At 44.8% G+C, this 17,196-nt stretch overlaps 1 protein-coding gene across 2 annotated transcripts in view; it reads left to right on the forward strand.

Moving 5' to 3' along the window:
* Positions 1-17,196, forward strand: part of LOC137310218 (adrenocorticotropic hormone receptor-like) — a 152,039-nt gene that overhangs the window by 34,760 nt on the left and 100,083 nt on the right. The window lies entirely within an intron of this gene.

Raw genomic sequence — 17,196 nt, forward strand, 5'->3', positions numbered from 1 at the left:
ATTTACTAAATTTATTTTGTCATTAAAAAAAAATTCTAAGTGGATCCTCTCTTTTAAAATATTTGGGAGGAGAGATCAACCCTCTCCGCAGTCAAAATTACTTGTAATGTATTTCATTTTTTGCATTATATTAAAATATTTTCAGCGTCATTCTGTAGTTGTCCTACCGCTGGGATCCGGGCCGTCCGATTAATGGGCAAACGAGTTGGATATAGATATTTTTTTAATTACTAAAAGCAAGTGGACTTGCCAATATTTGTAAGTGCTGCATGTACTACAGTGAAAGTTAAAGGCAGAATGACCTCGGAAATAACCACTGTAGTTAATCGTTCGCAAGGTCTGTATCGCACTGTCCTTCCTTGGCCACGCATATCAGCATAAAACAAAAATGCAGCACATGTGCAAGGATACAGTCCAGAGCTAAAACATACCTTCAAAGGGGAGGGAGAAAAGCATGATTTAAGCTCTTGGCTGGATTGGCAGATTTATCATCAGTGCAAAGCAAAAAACAAACAGCTCCATTACCTGAAGCCTTGCTGGGATGTTTATTTTGTGCTCCACCCGCTTTCCTTTTTATACCAGGGACAAATAAATCAGGTTTGCTCCATTTTCATGTGGCCCAGAAACAGGCAGGAGGCTGTATGGAAAATCCCACCAGCCAGTGCATGCGTGAAAGTAAAATGCTGTACAGTCCCCACACCCGGCAGGCAGCAACCGATCCAAAGGCTTCAGAGTTTTCAATTTTGTAGCTCGTCTCAGCACTCACCATTTCGTGCCGGGGAGGAGATTGTGTAAATCTGAAAGCAGCATTCAAATACTATCGAGTTATTGAGTGATGTCATTAGGAACACCCGATACAGACTGCTCCCAGCACCCAACGCTAATCGAAAGTGAACCCCCATAATACTGGCACACCCAAAAGTCACTCACAAATATACATATGTAAAGTAAGAGGATATTAAACAGGACAAATCTGCACATGAATACATAGAAAGGTACTAACATTACCATAAAAAAGTAACCACAAACAGTTGGCAAAGTACGTACCCTCACCATAAATAAATAGAGGGGTACACACACTCACCATAAGAAAATAGAGGGGTACACACACTCACCATAAGAAAATAGAGGGGTACACACACTCACCATAAGAAAATAGAGGGGTACACACACTCACCATAAGAAAATAGAGGGGTACACACACTCACCATAAGAAAATAGAGGGGTACACACACTCACCATAAGAAAATAGAGGGGTACACACACTCACCATAAGAAAATAGAGGGGTACACACACTCACCATAAGAAAATAGAGGGGTACACACACTCACCATAAGAAAATAGAGGGGTACACACACTCACCATAAGAAAATAGAGGGGTACACACACTCACCATAAGAAAATAGAGGGGTACACACACTCACCATAAGAAAATAGAGGGGTACACACACTCACCATAAGAAAATAGAGGGGTACACACACTCACCATAAGAAAATAGAGGGGTACACACACTCACCATAAGAAAATAGAGGGGTACACACACTCACCATAAGAAAATAGAGGGGTACACACACTCACCATAAGAAAATAGAGGGGTACATACACTCACCATAAGAAAATAGAGGGGTACATACACTCACCATAAGAAAATAGAGGGGTACACACACTCGCCATAAGAAAATAGAGGGGTACACACACTCGCCATAAGTAAATAGAGGGGTACACACACTCGCCATAAGAAAATAGAGGGGTACACACACTCACCATAAGAAAATAGAGGGGTACACACACTCACCATAAGAAAATAGAGGGGTACATACACTCACCATAAAAAAATAGAGGGGTACACACACTCACCATAAAAAATAGAGGGGTACACGCACTCACCATAAAAAATAGAGGGGTACACACACTCACCATAAGAAAATAGAGGGGTACACACACTCACCATAAGAAAATAGAGGGGTACACACACTCACCATAAGTAAATAGAGGGGTACACACACTCGCCATAAGAAAATAGAGGGGTACACACACTCACCATAAGAAAATAGAGGGGTACACACACTCACCATAAGAAAATAGAGGGGTACACACACTCACCATAAAAAAATAGAGGGGTACACACACTCACCATAAAAAATAGAGGGGTACACACACTCACCATAAAAAATAGAGGGGTACACACACTCACCATAAGAAAATAGAGGGGTACACACACTCACCATAAGTAAATAGAGGGGTACACACACTCACCATAAGAAAATAGAGGGGTACACACACTCACCATAAGAAAATAGAGGGGTACACACACTCACCATAAGAAAATAGAGGGGTACACACACTCACCATAAGAAAATAGAGGGGTACACACACTCACCATAAGTAAATAGAGGGGTACACACACTCACCATAAGAAAATAGAGGGGTACATACACTCACCATAAGTAAATAGAGGGGTACACACACTCACCATAAATAAATAGAGGGGTACATACACTGACCACAAATAAATAGAGGGGTGCATACACTCACCGTAAGTAAATAGAGGGGTACACACACTCACCATAAATAAATAGAGGGGTACACACACTCACCACAAATAAATAGAGGGGTACATACACTAACCATAAATAAATAGAGGGGTACACACACACACCACAAATAAATAGAGGGGTACACACACTCACCATGAAGAAATAGAGGGGTACACACACTCACCATAAATAAATAGAGGGGTACACACACTCACCATAAATAAATAGAGGGGTACACACACTCACCATAAATAAATAGAGGGGTACACACACTCACCATAAATAAATAGAGGGGTACACACACTCACCATAAATAAATAGAGGGGTACATACACTCACCATAAATAAATAGAGGGGTACACACACTCACCATGAAGAAATAGAGGGGTACACACACTCACCATAAATAAATAGAGGGGTACATACACTCACCATAAATAAATAGAGGGGTACACACACTCACCATGAAGAAATAGAGGGGTACACACACTCACCATAAATAAATAGAGGGGTACACACACTCACCATGAAGAAATAGAGGGGGATGTACACTACTTGACCTCGTCCTCACCAATCTACCTGTCGCAGATCCATCTGTCCATGACAGTATTGGTAGGAGTGACCACCGAACAGTCCTCGTGGAGACGAAATCCTGTCTTCACACTGAGGACACCATCCAACGTGTTGTATGGCACTACCACCGTGCTAAATGGGATAGATTCAGAACAGATCTAGCAGCTCAAAACTGAGCATCCATGAGGTGCTGTGGGCCATCATCAGCAGCAGAATTGTATTCCAGCACAATCTGTAACCTCATGGCCCGGCATATTCTTCACTCTACCATTACCAACAAGCCAGGGGATCAACCCTGGTTCAATGAGGAGTGCAGAAGAGCATGCCAGGAGCATCACCAGGCGTACCGAAAAATGAGGTGCCAACCTGGTGAAACTACAACACAGGTTGCTAAACAGTGGAAGCAACATGCTATAGACAGAGCTAAGCGATTCCACAACCAACGGTTCAGATCAAAACTCTGTAGTCCTGCCACATCCAGTCATGAATGATGGTGGACAATTAAACAACTAACGGGAGAAGGAGGATCTGTAAACATCCACATCCTCAATGATGGCAGAGTCCAGCACGTGAGTGCAAAAGATAAGGCTGAAGCGTTTGCAACCATCTTCAGCCAGAAGTGCCGAGTGGATGATGCATCTCGGCCTCCTCCCGATATCCCCACCATCACAGAAGCCAGTCTTCAGCCAATTCGGTTCACTCCACGTGATATCAAGAAACAGCTGAGTGCACTGGATACAGCAAAGGCTATGGGCCCAGACAACATCCTGGCTGTAGGGCTGAATAATTGTGCTCCAGAACTAGCCGCGCCTCTAGCCAAGCTGTTCCAGTACAGCTACAACACTGGCATCTACCCAACAATGTGGAAAATTGCCCAAGTATGTCCTGTCCACAAAGAGCAATCTGGCCATTTACCGCACAATCAGTCTACTCTCAATCATCAGCAAAGTGATGGAAGGTGTCGTCGACAGTGCTATCAAGCGGCACTTGCTCACCAATAACCTGCTCACCGATGCTCGGTTTGGGTTCCGCCAGGACCACTCGGCTCCAGACCTTATTACAGCCTTGGTCTAATCATGGACAAAAGAGCTGAATTCCAGAGGTGAGGTGAGAGTGACTGCCCTTGACATCAAGGCAGCATTTGACCGAGTGCGGCACCAAGGAGCCCTAGTAAAATTGAAGTCAATAGGAATCAGGGAGAAAACTCTCCAGTGGCTGGAGTCATACCTAGCACAAAGGAAGATGGTAGTGGTTGTTGGAGGCCAATCCTCTCAGCCCCAGGACATTGCTGCAGGAGTTCCTCAGGGCAGTAGTCCTAGGCCCAACCATCTTCAGCTGCTTCATCAATGACCTTCCCTCCATCATAAGGTCAGAAATGGGGATGTTTGCTGATGATTGCACAGTGTTCAGTTCCATTCGCAACCCCTCAGATAATGAAGCAGTCCGTGCCCGCATGCAGCAAGACCTGGACAACATCCAGGCTTGGGCTCATAAGTGGCAAGTAACATTCGCTCCAGACAAGTGCCAGGCAATGACCATCTCCAACAAGAGAGAGTTTAACCACGTCCCCTTGACATTCAACGGCATTACCATCACCGAATCCCCCACCATCAACATTCTGGGGGTCACCATTAACCATAAACTTAACTGGACCAGCCATATAAATACTGTGGCTACAAGAGCAGGTCAGAGGCTGGGTATTCTGCGACAAGTGACTCACCTCCTGACTCCCCAAAGCCTTTCCACCATCTACAAGGCACAAGTCAGGAGTGTGATGGAATACTCTCCACTTGCCTGGATGAGTGCAGCTCCAACAACACTCAAGAAGCTCCACACCATCCAGGACAAAGCAGCCCGCTTGATTGGCACCCCATCCACCACCCTAAACAATCACTCCCTTCACCACCGGCGCACTGTGGCTGCAGTGTGTACCATCTACAGGATGCACTGCTGCAACTCGCCAAGGCTTCTTCGACAGCACCTCCCAAACCCGCAACCTCTACTACCTAGAAGGACAAGGGCAGCAGACACATGGGAACAACACCACCTGCACGTTCCCCTCCAAGTCACACACAATCCCGACTTGGAAATATATCGCCGTTCCTTCATCGTTGCTGGGTCAAAATCCTGGAACTCCCTTCCTAACAGCACTGTGGGAGAACCTTCACCACACGGACTGCAGCGGTTCAAGAAGGCGGCTCACCACCACTTTCTCGAGGGCAATTAGGGATGGGCAATAAATGCCGGCCTCGCCAACGATGCCCACATCCCATGAATGAATTAAAAGAACTATAAATAAATAGAGGGTTACATGCACTCACCATAAATCGAGGGGTACAAACACTCACCATATTCTCAGGACGTGGGCATCGCTGGCAAGCCAGAATTTATTGCCCATCCCTAGGGTACTGCACTCATTTTAAATAAATAGCATGGCACATACCTCTCCATAAATAAAGGGGAACATACACTGACCATGAATAAATTGAAGTATCCGTACTTTCACCATATATAAATAGAGCTGAATATACTATTACCATCAATAAATAGAACGATATGTCGTCACCATAAATAAATAAACGGATTCTGCTACAAATTTCCGCTCTACACTAAAATACACCCTTGGTTTTTTAGTATCACAGTTCTCACCCATTGGCAGACCCGACATGCCCTCAATACAAGAATTTATCTTCACCGCCCATTATCTAGTCATACAATAGTATGACCCAGGGGCACAGAAACGAAGCCCTTTGCTTGAGACTGTAATCCGAACATTCTTCCACTTGCATTTCTCCTATCTCCAGGAAGGCGGACTGAAAAACAGTCCAGTGAGGTGAGGCCAATTGTAAACCAACAAACTGGTTTTATTTCACATTTACAGCATGAACAAGCATTATACACTTTTCAGTGCATTTCAATCTATTTCATTACATTCTTCATGACATAGAAAATAACAAAGGATACCATTCTATCCCAATTAATGGATTAGATTTACTTTACAGACCAGTAAATCCCAAAAAATAGTTGGCCCCAACCTTAGGAAGAAAGTTTTCCCTCTGTAACTATTTTCACTCCCAAATTCTGCACACTGACCTAATTCCACTTCAACCGGAAACCAAAAACTTGACCTCTAACCCTCCTCCAGCTATACAGGGATTGGTTTAGTAGAGCTGACCATCAAACCAGCAATTGCCCTCCTGGCTGTGGGTCCCATGGCAACAACCTCCCACTAGATTCAAATGAATGAGGCCATTCCAACATTATATTTATCAATGTCCATAAATATATTAACAAACATCATTGTCTCCAACCGATATGGTATGTAAGAAACACATTTTACCAGCACTTTACATAGAATGTACAGCACAGGAACAGGCCATTCGGCCCAACTGGTCTATGCCGGAGTTTATGTTCCACATGAACCTCTTCCCTCCCTATTTCATCTAACCCTATCCTTCAATTCCTTTCTCCCTCATGTGTTTCTCTAACTTCTCCTTAAATGCATCTATGCTAGTCTCCATAATACTCCTCATGGTAGCAAGTTCCACATTCTCACCACTTTCCGGATTGTAAAGAGAAACCATGTTGCAATAATGTTTGCATCCAATTAGTCCCACTCCTCTGCTCTTTCCCCATAGCCCTGCAGATTTTTCTCCTTCAAGTATTTATCCAATTCCTTTTGAAAGTTACTATTGAATCTGCTTCCACTGCCCTTTCAGGCAGAACATTCCAGATCATAACAATTCGCTGCCTAAAAATGTTTCTCCTCATGTCCCCCATGGATTTTTGCCATTTATCTTAAATCTGTGTCCTCTGGTTACTGACCCTCCTGCCCGTGGAAGCAGTTTCTCCCTATCTACTCTATCAAAAACCCTCATAGCAACTTGAGAGCAGCATTTGATATAACTAACTAACTAACGCTTGGTCACTCTCTGGGTAAAGAAGTTTCTCCTGAATTCCCTATTGAATTTATTAGTGACCATCCTCTATTTATGACCCACTAGTTCCAGTCTCCCCCATACAAGTGGCAACATCTTCTTTACGTCTACCCTATCAAACCCTTTCATAATCTTAAAGACCTCTATCAGGTCACCCCTCAGTCTTCTCTTTTCTAGAGAAAAAAAACCCCAGCCTGCTCAATCTTTCCTGATAAGTATAACCTCTCAGTTCTGGTTTCATCCTAGTAAATCTTTTTTGCACCTTCTCTAGTGCCTCTATATCCTTTATTATATGGAGACCAGAACGGTTCACAGTACTCCAAGTGTGGCCTAACCTAGATTCTACACAAGTTTAACATAACTTCCCTGCTTTTCAATTCTATCCCTCTAGAAATGAATCCCAGCACTTGGTTTCCTTTTTTTGTGGCCTTATTAACCTGCGAAGCAACTTTTAGTGATTTGTGTATCTGTACCCCCAGATCCCTCTGCTCCTCTACCTCATTCCAAGCAATATGTGGCCTCCTTATTCTTCCTACCAAAATGTAATACCTCACATTTATCTATATTGAAATTCATTTGTCTAGCCTCAGCTATTGGGTCAAATATGCTTTCCCATATAGCTTCTGTGTTGTGTGGATTTAAACCCTTGGGCACTGAATTTAACTTAGAATCATAGGATCGTACAGCACAGGAGGAGGCCATGCGGCCCATCGTATCTGTGCCAGTTCTTTGAAAGAGCTATCCAATTAGTCTCACTCCCCCGCTCTTTCCCCATAGCCCTGCAGATTTTTCTCCTTCAAGTATTTATCCAATTCCTTTTGAAAGTTACTATTGAATCTGCTTCCACCGCCCTTTCAGGCAGAACATTCCAGATCATAACAATTCGCTGCCTAAAAATGTTTCTCCTCATGTCCCCCATGGATTTTTGCCATTTATCTTAAATCTGTGTCCTCTGGTTACTGACCCTCCTGCCCGTGGAAGCAGCTTCTCCCTATCTACTCTATCAAAAACCCTCATAGCAACTTGAGAGAAGCATTTGATATAAATTAATCCAAAATTATCTCCCAGGTTAAATAGTCAAAAAATCTCAAAACATGAAGGCATCATAACTAAATTAAAATGTCTGTAAATAGAAGGGTACATTCAGTCACGGTGAATAATTAGAAGGGCGCATAAACTTATCATGAATAAACTTCCTCTTTAACGGCTAGTTGCAGCCCTCTAAGAGCCTTGTCGGATTTTGTGCTCTCCAGCCAAATATGCTGCAGAAAAAGCTCTCTGGGCAAGATTTTCCTTCACCCAAAGCCTGTTCAAGTTCAAGGCTCACTTATGCTTGCAACGCATAGGGTTGGTCTGATCCATCTCCCTCATTCTGATGAACTAGAGGGAGAGAGACACACACGACCTCAGCACAAATGAAGGTGAACGTATCTTCGTTCTTAATAAAACGAGAGGCACATCCCCTCACTGTAAAGAAATAGAGGTTATGCAGACACTCAGTACAAATAGATGGAATGGGCTAAGATGAGGAATAGAAACTAAAATGGGGGTATCGTCAAGCACAACACGAATAAGTAAAAGGAGGTCTTTTGGGGGGTTGTTTATTATTAACGTGTGGGCCTTCTGCCCAGGAAGTTCTACGAGAGGCCCGGTCTATTTTAACGGCGGGGCCTCGTTAAAGTTGACGCAGCAAGCTGCCAGTCCGAAATGGGCGCCCAGAGGTAGCACACGGGTTCCAGCTGGAGAATATTGAGTTGTCCAGAAACTCCCTGGCCGGCATTCATCGGGGGAAGGGGTTGGGGGGGGGAGGTTCTCTCGAACGTGGAAGGGCGACAACAGCATAAACGTTGTTTTCTGGGGCTCGAAGGAATACTTCTGCTCCTCCAGGCCCCACACAAATACTTTACACTTACCTGTAAAGGCCTTCGATTCTTGCCTGCCAGGTTTTACTGAGTGGACATTCCAACCAGTGGGTCATCAAAATAGCTTTGGGATCCTGCATGTGTCATAAGACCCCAATTTACATGTATTCACGTGGCTCCCACCTGAGTCAGGAAGACATCGCAACCACCCAAGAAAATAGCAATGTTAATTAGGCCGTGGGGCGGTAGAATCATAGAATGGTTACAACACAAAAGGAAGCCATTCGGCCCGTCGAGTCTGTGCCGGCTCTCTGCAAGAGCAATCTAGCTGGTCCCACTCCCCCACCCTTTCCCTGTAGCCCAGCAATTTTTTTCCCTTCAAGTACTTATCCAATTCCCTTTTGAAAGCCATGATTGACTCTGCTTCCACCACCCTATCAGGCAGCGCATTCCAGCTCATAACCACTCACTGCTTAAAAAGCTTTTCCTCATGTCGCCTTGGTTCTTTTGCCAATCATCTTACATCTGTGTCCTCTGGTTCTCGACCCTTCTGCCAATAGGAACAGTTTCTCTCCATCTGCTCTATCTAGTCCCCTCATGATTTTGACCACCTCTATCAAATCTCTTCTCAACCTTCTCTGCTCTAAGGAGAACAACCCCAGCTTCTCCAGTCTATCCACATAACTGAAGTCCCTCATCCCCGGAATCATTCTAGTAAATCTTTTCTGCACCCTCTCCAAGGCCTTCACATCCTTCCTAAAGTGTGGTGCCCAGAATTGGACACAATACTCCAGTTGTGGCCGAACCAGTGTTTTATAAAGGTTCATCATAACCTCTTTGCTTTTCTGCTCTCTGCCTCTATTTATAAAGCCCAGGATCGCGTATGCTTTTTTAACTGCCTTCTCAACCTGCCCTGCCACCTTCAACAACCTGTGCACATAATACCCCCAAGTCTCTCTGTTCCTGCACCCCCTTTAGAATTGTACCCTTTAGTTTATATTGCCTCTCCTCATTCTTCTTACCGAAATATATCACTTCACACTTCTCTGCAATAAATTTCATCTGCCATGTGTCCGCCCATTCCAGCCTGTCTATGTCTTCTTGAAGTCTATCACTATCTTCCCTCATTGTTCACTACGCTTCCAAGTTTTGTGTCATCTGCAAATTGTGAAATTGTGCCAGTTCACCCAAATCCAAGTCATTAATATATATCAAGAAAAGCAATGGCCCCAGCAGTGACCCCTGGGGAACACCACTTCCTCCGGTCCGAAAAACAACCGTTCACCACTAGTCTCTGTTTACTGTCCCTTAGCCAATTTTGTATCCATGCTGCCACTGCCCCTTTTATTCCATGGGCTTCAACTTTGCTGACAAGCCTGGTATGTGGCATTTTATCAAACACCTTTTGGAAGTCCATATACACCACATCAACCACATTGCCCGAATCAATCCTCTCTGTTACCTCATCAAAAAACTCTATCAAGTTAGTTAAACACGATTTGCCTTTAACAAATCCGTGCTGGCTTTCCTTAATTAATCCACACTTCTCCAAGTGACTGTTAATTTTGTCCCGGATTATCGTTTCTAAAAGTTTCCCCACCACTGAGGTTAAACTGACTGGCCTATAGTTGCTGGGTTTATCCTTACACCCTTTTTTGAACAAGGGTGTAACATTTGCAATTCTCCAGTCCTCTGGCACCATCCCCGTATCTACGGATGATTGGATGATTATGGCCAGTACCTCCGCAATTTCCATCCTTAGTTCCCTCAGCAACCTAGGATGCATCTCATCCGGACCTTGTGACTTATCTACTCTAAGTTCAGCCAGCCTTTCTAGTACCTCCTCTTTATCATTTTTTAGCCCATCCAGTATCTCAGGTAGAAGAAAGAAAGAAAGAAAGAAAGAACTTGCATTTATTTAGCGCCTTGCACGATCTAAGGTCGTCCCAAAGCTCTTTACAGCCAATGAAGTACCTTTGAAGTGTAGTCACTGTTGTAATGTAGGAAACACGGCAGACATTTTGCGCACAGCAAGATCCCACAAACAGCAATGTGATAATGACCAGATAATCTTTTTTTGGTGATGTTGGTTGAGGGATAAATATTGGTCAGGGCACCAGGGAGAACCACTTTGCTCTTCTATGAAATAGTGCCATGGGATCTTTTATGTCCATCTAATAAGGTAGACGGGCCTCGGTTTAACATCTCTTCCAAAAGACGAGCAATAGGTGGATTTCAACCCCCGTTCCAGCCAGTCTCCACTGGACGGAGGGAGTTCAAACTCCCCCTGAGGAGTGGATATTTTGTGATTCTTCCGAATGAAATGGATGATGCACACATGTTAATTTGAATTCAAAATTGTTATATGTCCTCTCTTCATTTACAATCTTTTCAATAGTTCATTAAAATTCAATCAGTGCAGGAGGCTGATGATGCATTTCAAACATTTTACTGTTCCGTGGACTTGTTATTTTGAAAGAAAACTAATTCAACGTAAGAACATTTTGGCTTCAAATGGAAATGAAATTAGTACTAAGACTGACTCTGTATTCTGTGCCGTACATTGTCTCTTTGATAGAGTTCCCTATATATCTCCAAGTGACTCAGCCCGATAATAAATGTACCAGCAATTGGGAAAACTGGATTTCTGTCTGCTTTACACATGTCAGTTTAACTTTCACAGAAAATGCTTCCATTGAACACTTAATTTACATTTTTTGTTACATCAAGGTCCATACAATTTGCCACAAATTTGCAGAAAATGTGTTCATGGTTCAACCTGTGAATAATAAAGCTGGTGGGACTTGCCTAGATCCCCATATGAATCCAGGAGAATACACGGACCTGTGAATTCCAACTGAGCATGAAGAAACAACATCTGTCTTTCAGGAGCACGTTGGGAGTTTGACGAGGGTCAAAGAACAAGCTTTAATCCGTTTGAAAGCGGAAAGAACACGGCCATTGTTAAGGGAAGAATGGGCAGATTGCTGGGTGAAAGACAAAAGGAAGAAACAAATTTCTTATAAGATAAGAGCAGAAGTTGGAAGCACGATGGGATGGTTCACACGCTGATGCTTTAAATTGAATGCCAAGATAGCATTTAAATGCCAGTTAAATCATATGGCAATATACCACAGGGGGACATCCTGACCTTGGTAGGAGGACAAATGAGTTGATAACGGGATTAGGTACCTGTGCTTTGAGGAACAATTATGGTTACTAGAAATGCTTATCATCGTATCATAGTAGACACAGGAGGAGGCCATTTGCCCATTGTGCCTGTGCCTGCTTTTTGAAAGAGCTCTCCAATTAGTCCCACTCTCCTGCTCTTTCCCCATAGCCCTGTACATTTTTTTCCTTCAAGTATTTATCTAATTCCCTTTTTGAAGTTACTATTGAATCTGCTTCCATCACCCTTTCAGTCAGTGTATTTCAGATCATTACAACTCGCTGCGTAAAAAACGTTTCCTCATGTCGCCTCTAGTTCTTTTGCCGATCACCTTAAATCTGTGTCCTCTGGTTACTGACCCTTCTGCCACTGCAAACAGTTTCTCCTTATTTACTCTACCAAAACCATTCATGATTTTGAACACCTCTATCAGATCTCCCCTTAACCTTCTCTGTTCTAAGGAGAACCCCAGCTTCTCCAATCTCTCCACGTAACTGAAGTCCCTCACCCCGGTACCATTCTAGTAAATCTCTTCTGCACCCTCTCTAAGGCCTTGACCTCCTTCCTAAAGTGCGGTGCCCAGAATTGAACACAATACTCCAGCTGCCGCCTGACCAGAGTTTTATAAAAGTTTAACATAACTTATGTTGGATAAAAGAAGTCTTGAGATACTTAGGCTTGGATTTGGTACTGACTGTCTAGTCTAGTCCATACTACTTATGCCACTGCCTTTTGGAGCTTTTTGTCTCAGGTGCTCACCCTTACCCTCTCCTTAACCTTATGTCTGCCAACAGTACAGCCACGGAAGCATCCTAGAATCTGGGTGCTTTAGTCACCGCAGATGTCCATGGTACTACTCCTCCTCCTGCCATCTTGAAGTCTTCCCATATTTAATGTGCTTCTGGCCCTTTCAAGTGCTGCATCACCAATGCATTTCGCTCACCCCCAGTGATGGAAAGCCACTCCGGAGTGGGAAAACCAACCGACAGTACAGTAGCGTAGTGGTCATGTTACTAGACCACTAATCCAGAGGATGTAAGTTCAGTTTGAGAATTAGGATTCCATTTAATAAAAGACCTGGAAATAAATTTAAAAACAGGTTATCAATAATACGGGTACAGTAATATAATACAGGTACGGTAGCATAGTGGTTATGTGACTGGACTAGTAATCCGGAGTCATGAGTTCAAATCCCGCCACGGCAGCTGGGGAATTTAAATTCAATTAATTAAATAAAATCTGGAATTAAAATACTAGTATCAGTAATGGTGGCCATGAAACTACCGGATTGTCGTAAAAACCCATCTGGTTCACTAATATCCTTTAGGGAAGGAAACCTGCCGTCCTTACCCGGTCTGGCCAAAATGTGACTCCAGACCCACAGCAATGTGGTTGATTCTTAATTGCCCTCTGAAATGGCCGAGCAAGCCACTCAGTTGTAAAATCTCACTAAAAAAAGTCATAATAAGAATGAAACCGGACGGACCACTAGGCACCGGATCTGACAAAGGCAAACCAAGCCCAGTCGACCCTGCAAAGTCTTCCTCACTAACTTCTGGGGACTTGTGCCAAAATTGGGAGAGCTGTCCGACAGACTAGTCAAGCAACAGCCTGACACAGCCATAGTCACAGAATCATACCTTTCAGCCAACGTCCCAGACTCTTCTATCACCATCCCTGGGTATGTCCTGTCCCACCGGCAGGACAGACGCACCAGAGGTGGCAGTACAGTGATATACAGTCAGGAGGGAGTGGCCCTGGGAGTCCTCAACATTGACTCTGGACGTCATGACATCAGGTCAAACATGGGCAAGGAAACCTCCTGCTGATTACCACCGACCGTCCTCCCTCAGCTGATGAATCAGTCCTCCTCCATGTTGAACACCACTTGGAGGAAGCACTGAGAGTAGCATGGGCACAGAATGAACTCTGGGTGGGGGACTTCAATGTCCATCACCAAGAGTGGCTCGGTAGCACCACTACTGACCAAGCTGGCCGAGTCCTGAAGGGCATAGCTGCTAGACTGGGCCTGCGGCAGGTGGTGAGCGAACCAACACGAGGGAAAAACTTACTTGACCTCGTCTTCACCAATCTACCTGTCGCAAATGCATCTGTCCATGACAATATTGGTAGGAGTGACCACCGCACAGTCGTCGTGGAGACAAAGCCCGGTCTTTGCACTGAGGATACCATCCAATGTGGCACTACCACCGTGCTAAATGGGATAGATTCAGAACAGATCTAGCAGCTCAAAACTGGGCATCCATGAGGCACTGTGGGCCATCAGCAGCAGCAGAATTGTATTCCACCACAATCTGTAACCTCATGGCCCGGCATATTCCTCGCTGAACCGTTACCAACAAGCCAGGGGTTCAACCCTGGTTCAATGAGGAGTGCAGAAGAGCATGCCAGGAGCATCACCAGGCGTACCTAAAAAATGAGGTGCCAACCTGGTGAAGCTACAACTCAGGACCACATACATGCTAAACAGTGGAAGCAACATGCTATAGACAGAGCTAAGTGATTCCACAACCAAAGGATCAGATCAAAGCTCTGTAGTCCTGCAACATCCAGTGATGAATGATGGTGGACAATTAAACTAACGGGAGGAGGAGGCTCTGTGAACATTCCCATCCTCAATGATGGCGGAGTCCAGCAGGTTAGTGCAAAAGACAAGGCTGAAGCGCTTACAATCATCTTCAGCCAGAAGTGCCAAGTGGATGATCCATCTCAGCATCCTCCCGATATCCCCACCATCTCCAGTCAGTCTTCACCACCAAGCCAGTCTTCAGCCAATTCGATTCACTCCACGTGATATCAAGAAACAGCTGAGTGCACTGGACACAGCAAAGGCAATGGGCCCCGACAACAACCCGGCTGTAGTGCTGAAGAGTTGTGCTCCAGAACTAGCTGCGCCTCTAGCCAAGCTGTTCCAGTACAGCTACAACACTGGCATCTACCCGACAATGTGGAAAATTGCCCAGGTATGTCCTCTCCACAAAAACCAGGACAAATCCAATCCGGCCAATTACCGCCCCATCAGTCTACTCTCAATCATCAGCAACGTGATGGAAGGTGTCGTCGACAGTGCTATCAAGCGGCACTTACTTACCAATAACCTGCTCACCGATGCTCAGTTTGGGTTCCACCAGGACCACTCGGCTCCAGACCTCATTACAGCCTTGGTCCAAACATGGACAAAAGAGCTGAATTCCAGAGGTGAGGTGAGAGTGACTGCCCTTGACATCAAGGCAACATTTGACCAAGTGTGTCACCAAGGAGCCCGAGTAAAATTGAAGTCAATGGGAATCAGGGGGAAAATTCTCCAGTGGCTGGAGTCATACCTAGCACAAAGGAAGATATTAGTGATTGTTGGAGGCCAATCATCTCAGCCCCAGGACATTGCTGCAGGAGTTCCTCAGGGCAGTGTCCTAGGCCCAACCATCTTCAGCTGCTTCATCAATGACCTACCCTCCATCATAAGGTCAGAAATGGGGATGTTCGCTGATGATTGCACAGTGTTCAGTTCCATTCACAGCCCCTCAAATAATGAAGCAGCCTGAGCCCACATGCAGCAAGACCTGGACAACATCCAGGCTTGGGCTGATAAGTGGCAAGTAATTGCACATGTCACTCTGCTTTTTAAGAAAGGAGAGTGAGGGAAACCAGGAAATTATAGACCAGTTAGCCTAACATCTGTTGTGGGGAAAATGCTGGTGCCTATAATTAAGGATAGGGTGACTGAATACCTCGAGAATTTTCAGTTAATCAGGGAGAGCCAGCATGGATTTGTGAAAGGTAGGTCGTGCCTGACAAACCTGATTGAATTTTTTGAAGAGGTGACTAAAGTAGTGGACAGGGGAATGTCAATCGATGTTATTTATATGGACATCCAGAAGGCATTTGATAAGGTCCCACATAAGAGACTGTTAGCTAAGATAGAAGCCCATGGAATCGAGGGAAAAGTAGGGACTTGGTTAGGAAGTTGACTGAGCGAAAGGCGACAGAGAGGAGGGATAATGGGTAGGTACTCACATTGGCAGGATGTGACTAGTGGAGTCCCGCAGGGATCTGTCTTGGGGCCTCAATTATTCACAATATTTATTAACAACTTAGATGAAGGCATAGAAAGTCTCATACCTAAGTTTGCCGATGACACAAAGATTGGTGGCATTGTAAGCAGTGTAGATGAAAACATAAAATTACAAAGCGACATTGATAGATTAGGTGAATGGGCAAAACTGTGGCAAATGGAATTCAATGTAGACAAATGTGAGGTTATCCACTTTGGATCAAAAAAGGATAGAACAGGGTACTTTCTAAATGGTAAAAAATTAAAAACAGTGGATGTCCAAAGGGACTTCGGGGTTCAGGTACATAGATCATTGAAGTGTCATGAACAGGTGCAGATAATAATCAATAAGTGCAATGGAATGCTGGCCTTTATATTTTTTTTTTTATTCGTTGACGGGATGTGGGCGTCGCTGGCAAGGCCGGCATTTATTGCCCATCCCTAATTGCCCTTGAGAAGGTGGTGGTGAGCCGCCTTCTTGAACCGCTGCAGTCCGTGTGGTGACGGTTCTCCCACAGTGCTGTTAGGAAGGGAGTTCCAGGATTTTGACCCAGCGACAATGAAGGAACGGCGATATATTTCCAAGTCGGGATGGTGTGTGACTTGGAGGGGAACGTGCAGGTGGTGTTGTTCCCATGCGCCTGCTGCCCTTGTCCTTCTAGGTGGTAGAGGTCGCGGGTTTGGGAGGTGCTGTCGAAGAAGCCTTGGCGAGTTGCTGCAGTGCATCCTGTGGATGGTGCACACTGCAGCCACAGTGCACCGGTGGTGAAGGGAGTGAATGTTTAGGGTGGTGGATGGGGTGCCAATCAAGCGGGCTGCTTTATCTTGGATGGTGTCGAGCTTCTTGAGTGTTGTTGGAGCTGCACTCATCCAGGCAAGTGGAGAGTATTCCATCACACTCCTGACTTGTGCCTTGTAGATGGTGGAAAGGCTTTGGGGAGTCAGGAGGTGAGTCACTCGCCGCAGAATACCCAGCCTCTGACCTGCTCTCGTAGCCACAGTATTTATATGGCTGGTCCAGTTAAGTTTCTGGTCAATGGTGA

This window comes from Heptranchias perlo, chromosome 3, assembly GCF_035084215.1.
Source record: "Heptranchias perlo isolate sHepPer1 chromosome 3, sHepPer1.hap1, whole genome shotgun sequence".
NCBI classification, from domain to species: Eukaryota; Metazoa; Chordata; class Chondrichthyes; order Hexanchiformes; family Hexanchidae; genus Heptranchias; species Heptranchias perlo.